This window comes from Fukomys damarensis, unplaced genomic scaffold, assembly GCF_012274545.1.
Source record: "Fukomys damarensis isolate Sample0158 unplaced genomic scaffold, DMR_v1.0_HiC HiC_scaffold_1, whole genome shotgun sequence".
Lineage (NCBI taxonomy): Eukaryota > Metazoa > Chordata > Mammalia > Rodentia > Bathyergidae > Fukomys > Fukomys damarensis.
The window spans coordinates 57,887,494-57,902,331 of NW_022900913.1; the positions used below are offsets into that span (position 1 = coordinate 57,887,494).

Consider the following 14,838-nt stretch of genomic DNA (forward strand, 5'->3'; position numbering starts at 1 on the left):
GAAAAAAAAAAAAAAAAAAAAAAAAAAAAGACTTGAGTTGCTATGATGCTTACATTACAACCATACATTTCTTCTCTAGGCTCAAAGAGATGCTAAACAGGGTCTCATGGTATGTTATTTCTCAACTATCCCTGATAAATACTACTGTAGTGGATTAGCCTGTTACTGCTATAGTTGATTTGATTGCATAGGAATAATTGTGACTCAGTGGACAATGTGATGCCAGTAAACCCGTCTGCCAAATCTACCACAGAATCCAGGGAATGGGACAGCAAGAGTTCCTAATCCAAGAATTCAGACTGGATCAGATTATGCAAGAATGACTGCAACCTGGCAGAAAAGTCCTGAGTCTGAGTTAGCTTCAGTATTGCAGTGGAAAGATCAGATGACTTATTGGGTGTGAGACTCAGATTCTCTGGCAAAGCAGTTTATTTCAGAATCACATATGCAATGTCTCATTGGAATCTTTAATCTGTATTCCCATCAGACCTCTTTTAGGTTTAAGTTTTTGTATGTTTCATGATTTATTTAGTAACATGGGATTCTGTTACGTTCCTTTAAGGGTTTCTTTTGTTTAATAGATTATTACATTTGCGTATTTGTCCTCTGATTTATAGATGTCTAGTTTCTCTCCCATGTTTCAGCTCCCTACCTAGTTTCTTCACCTCAGACCCCAGAGGCAATATTAACTTATTTCTTTATTGTTTTTCTACACACTTGAACTCCTCCTCCCAAGTTTTGAAATTCCTCATATTTAGCTTCCTCACAGTCACTCCTGTCTTCTCTGGTATTATTTCTTTTTCCTCCCCATTCTAAGCCTTTGGCAGCCCCATATCTTACCTAGCTTATTGTCCTCCCTATTGAAAAGTTCTGACTACCACATAACTTTCCTCAATCACAAAGTAAACCCAATTTCTCCCATATCTCAGCCTTGCCCCTACAAAATATCCTCTGAAAACTCTAAAAACTAACCTTTCAACTCAACTAAAAGTACTCCAATAAAATCAGTCCCCACACCAACTTTTTCTTCTCATCTATTACTATTCCAATTCAACCCTCCCCCTTAATGTCTAACAGTCCTCATCCAACCACCTCCCATCCTCCCTACCACATCCTAGCTACCTCACTGCAGAATAATCACAAATAACAAACTGTCACAGTGTGTAGAGAATAGACAAGCGGGGAGTAACTGCAAGGACTATCATATAGAAGTGTTGTAAGACTGAATCTGTGAGTGCTATTATAACCAGAAGTAATGCTTTCAGAAAAACCTAAGGACAGATTTGAAATCACTTAAATAACAGAAGGAGTAAATCCTAGCACTGGCCATACAAAGCTGAAAATTATTCATGAGGAGGCAACATCTTACTAAAAATCTCCATATAAGCAACAAACTGTCCTTACTTCTCTAGTCCCCTAACCTGCAGTAACCCCACCCCCAGAAGGGAGAGAAAAAAGGAGAGAGCCCATAATTTCAAAAATAAGTATCCATACATATGTGTGTACACATACAAATACACATAGGAGAATGGGGAAGCAAGCAAATAGAAGATCTACGATCACCTCCCAATTCTCCCAAGGCAGATCAAGTGATCACAAAGGAAGAGGAAAACAAATACCAGGCAACAGGAATCTATGAAAAGTTCATAGAAGGGATGAAAAAAATAGATGAGTTCAAAGAGAAAATGAACTAAAAATTCAGCAGTTTCACTCAGTATTCCCATGGTGAACTGGAGGGAAATAGGTACAAAACTGGATGAGTTAACCAAAATTTGAATGACAGATTCAACAAGGATATAGAATCTTTGAAAAAATTTCAGACAAAAATCCCTGAAACAGAAACTATAGAAGCTGGGGATTTAGCTCAGCGGTTTGGTGGCCTGCTTGCAAGCGCAAGGACCTGAGTTCAATCCCCGGTACCAAAAAACAAACAAAAAAATAAACAAAAAAACAAAACTGTATAGAATTCATTCATTGAAGAAATAACTAATGTGAAAACAGTGTCTGATATTGAGAACAAAATAGTTAATTAGGGTAAAGAGCTCAAAGAAGCCAAAAAGAAAATAAGACAAAAAGAGAAGCCAGTGCAGCAGTTACTGGATGTCGATAAGATCAATATAAGGCTAATCAAAGTTAGAGAAAAACTAGAAGATAGCACAGATGGAATCACTAACATGCTTATAGAAATCACGGAAGAAAATTTTCCAAATATAAAAAAAGTTTAAAATACAAGTAGGTGATCCTTATAGAACACCATATAATTATGATGAAAAAAGCTCACCAAGGTATATCTTTATAAATTATCAGCTATCCAGCAAACAAAATAAAACAAAACCCCCAGGATTTTAAAAGTAGGAAGAGAAAAATTTTAAAAAATCACATATAACGGTAAACCAATTAGAATCACAGCAGACTTCTCAATACAAACACTGAAAGCCAGAACTGGGAGTGAAGTATTTCAAACTCTAAAGAGCAAATAGTTTCCAACCCAACTTACCCTCCAAAGCTGTCCTTCAAAAATACATGGAGAAATAAAGTGCTTTCATGACAAAGACCAGCTCAGAAGATATATGAGCACTAACCCAGCTTTACAGAAATTAATCAACAATATTCTCAAAAGAAAGAACGAGGGCCAGGGATTTAGCTCAGCAGCACCGTGCCTGCCTGGCAAGCATAAGGTCCTGAGAGAGAAAGAGAGAGAGAGGGCGAGAGAGAGAGAGAGAGAGGAAGAGGAAGAAGAAGGAGGAGGAGGGGGAGGGAGAACAAATCACCCACAGCTAAAAACACAGAAAAAAACAATGAGGTCATGGATAAACAGCAACAAAAAACATCAGGGAAAGAAAAAGAAAGGATACACCTACAGACAAAAGAGGCAATGATAGTAAACAACCAACACATTTCAGTAATATCTCTCAATGTTCAAGGCCTTAACTCTCCAATTATAAGACATAGACTAGGGCCTGGGATTTAGCTCAATGGTTCTGCTGCCTGTGTCGCAAGCGCAATGGACCCAAGTTCGATCCCCGGTACAAAACAAAACAAAAAAAGACATAGACTGGCAAACTGGATCAACAAAATAAAGTCCAACAATTTGTAGCATTCAAGAAACTCATCTAATCCAAAAAGATATTCCTAGATGAAAAATTAAAAACAGAAAGCAACATTTCATGAACCAGGACCCTGAAAATAATCAAGGGTAGCAATTCTAATATCAGACACAGTAAACTTCAAGCTAAAACTGACTAGAAGAGACAAAGAAAGTCACTACATACTAGTTAATGGAACAATCCAACAAGAAGAGGTAACACTGATACACTAAGTACTGGAGCAGTTATCTTTATAGAACAAAAATTGCTGAAATAAAAAGATCAAATAGACACTAACACAATCATACTAGGGGATTTTAACCGCCCACCCTTTCCCAAATAGATGAAGTAAAAAGAAAACCAATTAAGAAATTTCAAAGCAGAACCACAACCTTGAACATACAGACTTAATGGATATCTACAGAATATTGTACCCTTCTATAACAAGAGGATTCCTTCTTTTCAGCGGCACATGGTACTTTTTCCAAAATAGATGACATGCTAATCCACAAAGCCTGCCTAAGTAAATATAAAAGTATAGAAATTACCCCATGCATACTATCAGACCACTGTGCAATGAAAATAGAGATTAACAACAGAAAATAGAGATAATAAAACAAAGAGTTTTGGAAAAGGCAAAACCTCCTGGAAAATTAACAATATACTCCAAAACAACCAATGGGTCGCAAAAGAAATCAAAGAAGAAATTTTGAAATTTCTGGAAGTTAATGACAATGGCTATACAACTTGTCAAAACTTTGGGTACAAGCTGGGTGTGGTGGCACATGCCTGTAATCCCAGCATTCCAGGGGCTGAGGCAGGAGCCCTACTAGGAGTTCCAGGCCAGCCTCATCTACATAGTGATTCATTGTAATCAGTGCTTACATAAGGAAAACAGAGTAAGCTCAAAGAGACAATGTCATAAACTGTGGTGGATTGACTATTGGTCAACTTGGAATGCCCAGCTGAACTGAATCAGCATGGTCTGGGTGTGGAGGATCCACCTGAAGATTGTTACCAATAACCATAAAAAAGAACTGGAAAGGAAGATGTTGGCCTGTTGATTTTCTGGGAGGAGCTTGCTGAGGTTGGTTTTCCTGATGCAAACTAGGCAGTTCTCAGAGGAGGAGCTCAGGGCCTTGCTGTCACTGGAAATGGCTGCTGTTTTCATCAAGAGAGCTCTGATCTTCACTGTGAGCATCACTTCCTGGCTCCAATGTAGATCCCTCCACTTGGTGGCTCAAATTCCTTCATCTCACCAGCATAGATTTTCTGGCTTCCACCATGGCCTTTGGGCCTTCTAGGTGCAGATCCTCAATAGAGACAAGCATGAGACATTGCTGTGGGATCTAGGCTTCTGGCTGGACTTGTGGGCTCAGGGACATTGCCTTGAACTCTAAGCCTTTAGCTAGACTTATGTGTCACACTGCTCAGATCTAGGCCCTCAGCTGAATCCTTTGGGCTTCTAGTGTGCAGTTAATCTCTTTCACTCCTTTGCATTTGACTTCTTGAGTAATTACCATAAAATAATTTTATAAATTATATGGCCTGTATTTAATGTATTGCCTTGCCAAATCCTGCTGACTACAACACAAGCAATCTTAAGATAATTGAGAAACAAAAACAATCCAGCCTCAAACTGAAATTAAGGAGGAAATTTATAAAGATGAGAGCAGATCAGGACCGAGGATTTAGCTCAGTGGTTCGGTGGCTTGCCTTGCAAGCGCAAGGACCTGAGTTCATTCCCTGGTACCAAAAAAAAAAAAAAAAAAAAAAAAAAAAAAAAAAGAAAAAAAAAAAAAAAAAAGAGAGAGAGAGAGCAGAAATCAATGAAATTAAGACTAAAAAAAGTAAAAAAAAAAAAAATCAACGAATCAAAGAGCTGGTACTTTGAAAAAAATAAATTAGATAAGCCCCCAGCCAGACTTAACAAGAGAAAGAGAGAAAATAAATACAATTAGAAATGAAAAAACATGAAATCACAACACTGTGGAAATCCAGAAGATACTTAACTACTTTGAAAAGTTATACTCCAACAAATTAGCAAATGTTGAAGAAATGGACAGATTCATAGATATACAGACTACCAAAACTAATCCAAGAAGACATAAATATGCTTAAAAACCCAATATCAAACAATATAATACAGAATCTATCAAATGAAAAAAGTCCGGAACTTCATGGATTCACTGCTGAATTCTACAAAACCTTAAGGATCTTGTATCGCCATTACTCCTCAAGCACTTCAAAGAAATTGAAAGGCAGAGAGTGCCCTCAAACTTATTTATGGATTCCGATTTTACCCTGATCCCAAAACCAGATAAAGACCCAACTAAGGGGCTGGGGATTTAGCTCAGTGGTTTCAGCACCTGTTTGCAAGTGCAAGGATCTGAGTTCGAACCCTGGTACCAAAAAAAAAAAAAAAAAAAAAAAGGACCCAATTAAAAAGGAAAACTATAGGCAATTTTCCTCAATGAACATAGATGAAAAATCCTAAAAAGACATTAGCAGACAGAATGCACATCATCAAAAGGTCGAGATGCAAGGATGGTTCAACATAGTAAGTCAATAAATGTAATACATCAAATAAAGCAAAGCAAGGTAAAAATCCATATGGTCATATCAATAAATGCAGAAAAGGATTTTGACAAAATCCAGCATGACTTCATGATAAAAACCTTGAAGTAACAGGAATAGAAGGACCAACCATACCTGAATATGATATAGACTATATATGCCAAATCATACTAAATGGAAAAAACCTAAAACCTTTCTCCCATAAAATTAAGAACAAGACAAGGATATCCACTTTGACCACTTCCATTCAACATAATACTTCAAACATTAGCCAAAGCAAATAGGCAAGAGAAAGACATGAAATTGATACATATAGGAAAGAAAGAATTCAAATTACCATTATTTGAATATGACATGATACTCTACATAGAAGTCCCCCCCAAAATTCTTTAGCAATTAACTTCAGCAAAGTAACAGGCTACAAGATCAACACACAAAAATCATCATCATTTATGTATACCAACAATGAAGGTGATGAAAAAGAAGTAATGAAAACAGTATCATTTACATTAGCTGTAAGAAAAATGAAATACCTAGGAATTAACCAAACCAAAAATGCAAAAGATCTCTACAAAGAAAACTATAATTCTCTGAAAAAGGAAATTGAAGAAGATATTAGAAAATGGAAAGATGTCTCCTGTTGCAGATAAGCAGAATCAGTATTGTCAAAATGGCCATACTCTCAATACTGTTGTACAAATTCAGTGCAGTCCCAATCAAAATACCAACAGCATACTTTACATTTCTAGAAAAAGCAATCATAAAATGTATATGAAACCAGAAAGACCCAAAAATAGTTAAAGTAATTTTTGGCAAAAAGAGCAAAGCAGGAGGCATAGCAACACCTGACTTTAAGCTATACTACAAAAAAATAGTGATAAAAAATGGCGTGGTACTAGAACAAAAACAGATACATCAGGGGAACAGAACTGAGGATAAAGAAACTTCCCCAGATACAATCAGCTATTTGGACTTTGCCAAAGGGGCTATATGTTGCAGGAAAGAGCCTATTCAATAAGTAGTGCTGGGAAAACTGGCTATCAGTGTGCAGAAGATTGAAAATGGACCCTTCTGCAGGTGGACTCTGGAGTCCTGTCACTTGTCCATCCCTGCTGCAGGATCTGCCCACCTTTTCTGCCAATCTTGCCATTTCCATTCCTTTAGTTCCCTTGGCTTGAGAATGTATTCAGAGCCAACATTCCTCTTCTGAAAGAATGGATGTGATAACATTTCTAAATGCTATCTACAGCCATGCCACCCTGAACACACTCGATCTCATCCAAATGCTAGCTCATAGGGTGGGTCTCCCTTCCTAGAAGAAACTGCTGACCACGACTGATCACTTAGTGACAGTGTTAGTCATTAAGATGCTGGTGGGCTGTTTCTGGCTTCCTTTTGGAACTTTCAATAATTTCCCATCAGGAGAAGCAGTAGCTCTGGCTGATGAGTGCTGGTGAGCTTGTTCTCACTCACCATCCTGCCCCTGGAAGTGTCATTCTTCCCAAGCAAAGTTGCAGTTAAAGCTCGGGCTGATATTCAAAGCTGGCACAGGCAGCAGTGCACCAGACACAGCAACAGACCTCGTTATGATGAACGTGTTGCACACTATCTTGAGTCTCTGCAACTTGCTGCCTTCTCTGTGTTGGTGGATTCTAACAGTCCAGAGAGGCCAGGGCAGCCCTGGAAGCTAACCAGGTGGCAAATATAAAAGATGACTGTGTTTCTGTTTAGTTCTTGGTGAAAGGATCAGTGACACCCTTGAGCAGGTTGTTGATGTCTCGAGGCTCTCTGAACTGCTGAACCATTCTTGCTTGAAGCCAAGAGGTTTCTGAAGTTAACATCTGCTTTATGTCTGCTAACATTGTGTCTGAGAGCAGAGCATGTGAAATCTATCTGTAGATGGAAAGGAGCAGGCCACACTCAAAGAATGCGGTGTCATTTGTTTCCAATCCTGTAGCATCTCCATGTCTTGAGCAGCAGATTTTCCTGCACTGTGACTTTGCCCCACAGCATGGATGGAAATCATTTTAAGGATGCAGGCTTCTGCCTGCTTATAGTTTTTAAGTGGTGATGTTTCCTGAAAATTTGCTATGGAAAGCAGTAAATTTATCAGAGGAATAGCTCCATAACAAAACCCTGTAAAGGTTCTTCTGGTGTGTGAATGATTTTCCACCAACTGTAGGCTAACCCGGATCCCTAGACCCCATGCTGGGGTGCCACCTATAGCTGGCTCTGCTACTTCGTTCTCTAGATCCAGCCACCTCTGAAAAAGCCCCACCTATGACCACATGAGGCTTTGGGGGGACAGCTAGACACATCTGTAATAGGGTCCCAGTCAGTTTGTTTAGAACAGTATACATAGTCTACCACCAGGTTCTATGACCAGTCTGGGCTTGAGAAGAATTAAGGGAAGAATTATGATGGTATAGGCTGCCTAGCTAAGATGCTGTAATGGGATGTAGAATTCAATCACAGGGTCTGTTATAAATCTCATGTTTATCTTTAAAAATTCCTTACCTTGCTGTCATGAAATCCAGTTACTTTCATAAAGAAAAGATCCTGTAAAATATTCAGATTGGAGACATTTTTAATTTGATCAGTTTACATTTGGCTAAGAGATGGTAAGGTTTAGGGTGTGTGCTTATTTGTGCTTATGTTCTCTCTCTCTCTCTCGTACTAATAAAAAATTAAATGCAAAATGTCTTAAGAATTATGTCTTTTTCAAAGCTTTGGCTCAGATTTGTACTTTTGATATATGAAATGAAAATGAATATCAAACTTGTTTATACAGAAATAAGACCAGAAAAACAAGTCTGTATTGTGTATAGTTACATATTTTATGTTTACCCAATGGCTGTGCTAAACTTTATGTTTGGCTTTGAATTATATGTATGTTTATACCAGACATTTTTCAAATAAAAAGAAAAACTTAAAATAAAAGAAAATGGACCTTTATTTCTCACCATATACTTAATTAAAATAAAAATGGATCAAAGATCTAAACATTAAAACAGAAGCATTAAACCTACTAGAAGGCAAAAGAAGTAAAACTCTTGAAGACCATAGGTGTAGGAAGGGATTTTCTAAGCAGAACTTCAACTGCACAAGGAATAACAGCAAGAATCAACAAATGGGTTTATATCAGCCTGAAAAGCTTCTGTACAGCAAAAGAATCAATCAGCAGAGTGAAGAGACAACCTACAGGACAGCAAAGAAATTTTTGTCAGCTACTCCTCAGACAAAAGACTAATAACTAAAACATACAAAGAACTGAAAAAAATTAAACTACCTAAAATTAAAGATCTTGTCAACAAATGGACAAGGTAAATGAAGACACTTCATAGAGGAAGAAATACACATGGTCAACCAACATATGAAATTCAACATCTCTGGAAATTATGGAAATGCAAATTAAAACAATGCTAAGATTCCATTTTACTCCAGAAAGAATGGAAATCATTAAGAAATCAAACAATAACAAATGCTAGTGAGGCTGTGGTGAAAAAGGAACACTCATTCATTGTTAGTGGGAATATAAACTAGTACAACCATTCTGTATCTCCAATAATCAGTATGGAGATTTCTCAAAGAAGTGAAACTAGAAATTCCAAATGACCCAGCTGTTCCCCTGCAAGGTGTCATCCCCAAAAGCTTATGACATCATTCTACAGTGATACATGCATACTAAGGTTTATAGTATCACAACTCATAATCGCTAAATTCTGGAAACAGCCTGTATACCCATCAACAGATGAGTCCACAAAGAAAATGGGGTATCTACATATAATGGAATACTACTTGGCTATAATAACAGATTTGAGACATTTATAGGAAAACAGATGCACTGGATAAATACAATGCTGAGTGAAATATCCAGACACACAAGCTTAAATGCCATATGGTATCTTTCATTTGAATGAAGCAAAGTACAAATAAAAAGAATAATAAAGGATAAGGATGGGTAGAAGGGGACAAGGAGATACAGCTCTTGCTACAGGGAGGTTGTTTGAGAGAAAAAGCTCAAGGCATGTGGAGAAGGTGAAGGGGAAACAAATAAACTATGTACAGGAACCTCATAACCTCAATGGATGTAAATATGATATGCCATAACATGAGCTAAGATAACTGGGCTGGGGATATAGCTCAGCAGTGCAGGGCCTGCCTGCCAAGTGTGAGGCCCTGGGTTCGATTCTCAATACCAATAAAAAAAAAAAGAGGAGGAGGAGGAGGGAGAGGAGGGGGGATTAAGGGAAGGAGGTTTAGAAAAAGAAGCAAGCTGTGGATTTAGCTAAACTCAGGTGCAGGTGATAGAGTTCTGCTGACATTTCAAACTAATGCAGGGGGCTGGGAATTTAGCTCAGTGGTTATTAATGCATATAATCAATCCTTGAAATCAATCCCTGATATTATGTTGTTTTTTGGGGGGTACCAGGGATCAAATTTGGGTCCTTGTGTTTATAAGGCAGGTGGCGGAACCACTGAGCTAAATCCCCAGCCCAATCTTTGATATTACATTTATGTCTTCTATGTCCCCCCCAATTTTTTTTTTTTTTTTTTGGTACCAGGGATTGAACTCAGGACCTTGCACTTGCGAAGCAGGTGAAAGAACCACTGAGCTCAATCCCTGGTCCCCAAAATCTTGATGGTAAAACTGTGTCCTGTTTCTGGCTTAAGTGATTAGTAAATGTATTAGGTATTTAGTGTGTGCCCACTCAGCATGGGGATACCATGGAAGATATATAGAGAAGCAAGGGCCTGTTTTGTTTGGTTTTGAGCTGGGCATAACACTGCCAAATATAAAATTTACATCTTCCAGCTCCTTTGTTGCTAAGAACCACCTTGTAGTTCTGGACATGAGGTACTGTGAAAACGGTACTGACTTAGGAGGGAAGGGCTTTGTTGTTTTGCTCTTTTGCTTTTTCTTCCTCCTAGAAGGACTAAAGGCTGGAGCTCCAGCTGCCATTTGGGACTGAGGATGTACCCCAGGTTGGCCTTGAACTTGCAGCAATTCTCCTGCCTCAGCCTCCCAAGAACTGGGATTATAGGTGTGCACCACTATGCCCAGCCAAAGAGACAGAAAGGTCCCTGAAAGCATTATAAGCTGCCATACACTTCCTAGCTTATCTATCTCCATCTTCCTTACACAAGAAAGGAACAAATGCTTTATCTTGGATTAGCCATTTTTACTTGGTGTTTGATGTTAGATGTAGCCAAATTTATTGCACTTTGTAGCCTTCTTGTACACTTGACCATTTTTACCTGAATGTGACAGTGGTGCTATATTAAAATCTTGCCTCCCTGTGTATTGCCACGAGCAATTGCTGTTTCACTTCTCCTTCAATGCGGTTGCTCAGGAGAGCTTTAAAGAGGGTGTCTTGTGTCATATTTGCCTGCTGAGACATCAATCCAGCTTCTCCCCACTGTCAATACTTCTTTTTGGTTTTTCCATCAGGAGATTTTATAGTTAGAAACTTGTATGATTCAGCTACAGGGAGAGGAAGGGATTGAGAGAACAAAGATTAACAGGAGGAAAGGATTTGGCAGCTGAGCTAAACATAGCCTTTGCAGTACATGGCATACTCCATTCTTATGGGACCATAGCAATGCTGTGGAAGGAGAATTGGTGTACGTACTTGGGTTCTTTGCTCTATCTTTTCTCTCTCTGTCACTAACTCCTTTGTGAATCAGTCACCTTGGCCAAAAATTCCTAAGAATCTCAAGAATGAACTTTTACACCTCATCACACACGCCATTTCTAAATTGCGTATTTTCCTGAAGGGGACAATTATTCCAATACAGTTTGTACCTGCTCTCCAGCTGTTTCTGTGAAGCTGCAGAAGCTCCTAAGGAGAGGTATGGGGAACTGTGAGGAAGAAAACAAACAAAAACAGTTAAAACAATGCACGTAGGCTCAGGGGGCAGCAGAGATGTTTGGGTGCACACTGTACTTAGAGACCTTTGTTTCCAGTTTCAAGACAGACCTCTCCTATTCCTTTCAACATGAGAACCTTTAGCAACTAAGAAAGAATATTTAGTTTTGCTACTTAAGAACTACAGCACAGTTTTTTTGTTTGTTTGTTTTTGAGACAGAGTTTCACTATGTAGTTGACTCTGACCTGGGCTCACTGTGTAGTCCAGGCTGGTCTCGAACTCACAGCCATCCTCCTGCCTCAGTCTCCCGAGTGCTGGGATTACAGGCGTGTGCCACCATGCCTGGCACAGCAGAGAGTTTTAGCCCACATCAAATGTTAGCAGCACAGATGTGAGACCTGCTTATCTGTCCATGACTTCCTTATCTTTTAAATCTTTCATATTCTATTTTAATATTTCTCTTCAGTTTAACTTTCTTGTCTTATATCCACATCACCTCCATTTTCACGCTCACAGTTTTGTCTTTAGTACCCAGACTAGGCTTTGGCATCAGCTTCCTGTGTTCAAAACCAGCCCAAACCCTTCTCACTGGACCCTCTGCATGCCACATTCAGAACATTTACTATGTTATCTAGATAAGATCAATTTAAAATAATATTTTATCTAATTCTGGACCTTGAGGACTTAAACCTTTTTACAGCACAGAATAGGCCCTCTCTAAATATTTCTTGACCTTTGGCAGGAGTGATAATCAGTCATAACGTCTGTAAAACACTGCCATCAATTATCACTTGCAATACACTAGTTTAAAAATTTATCCTGAAATTTTAAACAGAAAAACAAAATTTTTAAAAATTGTGACAGAAAAAAAAAAATCCCGCCCAAAGCTGGAATATGTAAATTTGAATGCAGCTGGGAATTATGATAGGAAATAAGTGCAACTCTTAAGTGATACCATGAAAAGGGTTTTGCAATAGAGCATCAGGAAAACAATCATACAATATATTCTAATAGAAAGTAGTACATATTATGTAATGCAAAAGAGGGCAGCGTTGGGAACCAGATTCCAGAGTTCAGATTTCAGATCTATTACTACTGCTATGTGAATTTAGGCAAATTATTTAACTTTTCTACCTCTGTAGCTTTATCCCTCATCAGTCAACATCACTTAAGAGAAGTGGCTGACACAGAAAAGGCTAATACTTATTATTGTTATAATTTCCTATCTTTAAGCATGACCCAGGCCAAATTTTACAGTTTATCATTATGTATAAATCACTAGTTACATGCAGTCACAATTCTTTTGAAGTACAATTTGGGAATGATACAGAAGTTGCTTTAAGAACATGACACTAGATAATTAGTTTCTTTATTGTTTTCTTTTTTGGTACCAGGCATTGAACTCAGGCCCTTGTATTTGTGAGGCAGGTGCTGGAACCACTGAGCTAAATCCCTGGCCCTATTGTTTTCTTTTGAACTCAGGTACCCTCCAGAGTTCTCAATTAAGCAGAGTTAGGGAGTGAAAGCCTCCAAACTTTGCTCTTGCCCTTTATTTAATTAATTTAATTAATTTCTTTGAGACAAATTCTTCCTATGTCATTCAGGTTGGCCTTGAATTCACTATATAGCCCAGGCTGGCCTTGAACTCAGGGCAATCCTCTTGACTCCCAAGTATTGGGTTTACAGGTGTGCATCACCTCGCCCCATGTAGTTCTTGCCTTTCATAGTAATAACTTTAAAATCCTTATTTGAATTTTAGTATTTGTGTAATCTGTAACTTCTAATTCTAAGACATTTGGCCCTTTAGACTTCTAAGGAGATTCAAAATTCTAGTTTCTAGCCTCTTGGTACTTACATACTCTTTCCTTCTTCTCTACCTCCTTTACTTTCCTTCTTGGGTTCAGCTTGCTTCTGATGAGGTGGCAATCTTTGGCTAGTCTACTTCAGCTTTTTTCACAATGAAACATTCACAAAATAAAGTGCCATGTCTATCATGTTTGTTGCTATATCTCCAGTGCCAACTGCGGTGCCCTGAACATGAATGTTTCAAATAATCCAATAAAGAGATATGAATAAAGATACTATCCTGGAGCAGTGGAATTTAGGAGAACCAGCATAAGTTATAGATCTGGATTCTAACCCTTGTTTTTGGAGGGCGGGGTACCAGGGATAGAACTAGGGGCCTTGCACTTGTGAGACAGGTATGGCGCCACTGAGCTAAATCCCTGGCCCTAATCCGTTTTTCAAATTGCTTCAAGTCAAACTGCTTAACAAATTTTCATCTATATTTGTCTTCCTTACTTTTTTTAAAATGAGAAAAATACCTATTTTGTAAAGAGCATGAAAAATAACAATGGTTTATTAAAATTACTATTAAATTTATTAAAACTATATTGAACATATAGTACTTTACAGGCACTGTTTCAAAACATGGACCCTTAAAACTGAGAGAAGTACAACTGCTCTCCTTAAGAACTTGCCACATAACTCAAAATATTACAGAAACAAGCGTGCTAAGTGGGAGATGACCTGTTTGAATCAGGAAAGGATCTATAAGAGGTTCTGGAGGTAGAATTAGGGTTCCAGCATTTCAAAAGGGCAATCCCATTCAGGTTAAACTAGATCCTAAGCAGGGGCGTGAAAAGTTGTGGCGGATGAGGAAAGTCCTGGAGCGCGGGGCTCACCCGGGTTAGTGCTGAGACACCCAGGGGTGTGGGACGGAGCGAGCCCAGCAGACAGGAGCGGCTCCAGAGGGTAGGCCGGGCTCGGCCAGGAAGGTGGAGGCGCCTGCGAGGGGGAAAGGTAGGAAAGCTGAGAGATAACACGAGCCTGCACCAGACGGAGAGAGGAGGGACCGCAGAGAGGACACAGCGGACAGGGCCGGAGAGAGATCAGGCTGGCAACCCTGGCGCCTACACTGCTGGGTGAACGCAGCCTGCGTCACCCGGCCACCTCCTCCCTCTTAGGGTTCCCCATTTTGCAGGGCCACCTCTACTTCTCTCCCTCTCGCCCCTAAATTGCTGAGCTTTCTGTCCTCAGCTTGGGCCAGGGTTCATTCTCCAGCTCCAGTTCCAGTTCCGCTTCCTACCCCGGCCCCTCAGGGTCCCTTCAGGGGCAAGCGGGCCGCAGGTCAGATCCGGGGCGGCGGTCCGCTCCACCCGCGCACCCCTATCACCGCCCCTAAGCCCTTCCACGCGTGCGCCCACGGCTCGCGGGCCAATAGGCGGGCCCTGGTGCCAGGACTAGGCCGGCTATTGGTTAGTTGAACCGTGGTGAGAGATGGTGCGGTACCGGTTCTCCGCCA

At 39.4% G+C, this 14,838-nt stretch overlaps 1 long non-coding RNA gene across 6 annotated transcripts in view; it reads right to left on the bottom strand.

The window, feature by feature from the left end:
* The window catches only part of LOC104858787, a 107,451-nt gene extending 92,637 nt beyond the window's left edge, over positions 1 to 14,814 (bottom strand). For 4 of the 6 annotated variants that reach the window (XR_004516323.1, XR_004516324.1, XR_004516319.1 and 1 more), the window contains exons 1-3: positions 13,390 to 14,814; positions 11,470 to 11,526; positions 10,923 to 11,148 (exon numbers count right to left, since the gene is read on the bottom strand). This is a non-coding gene — a long non-coding RNA (uncharacterized LOC104858787). Of the gene's footprint in view, positions 1 to 8,180; positions 8,223 to 10,922; positions 11,149 to 11,469; positions 11,527 to 13,389 lie in introns of all 6 variants that reach the window. The other 2 variants (XR_004516320.1, XR_004516322.1) reach the window with 2 other exon arrangements.
* Between the last annotated feature and the right edge of the window lie 24 nt (positions 14,815 to 14,838).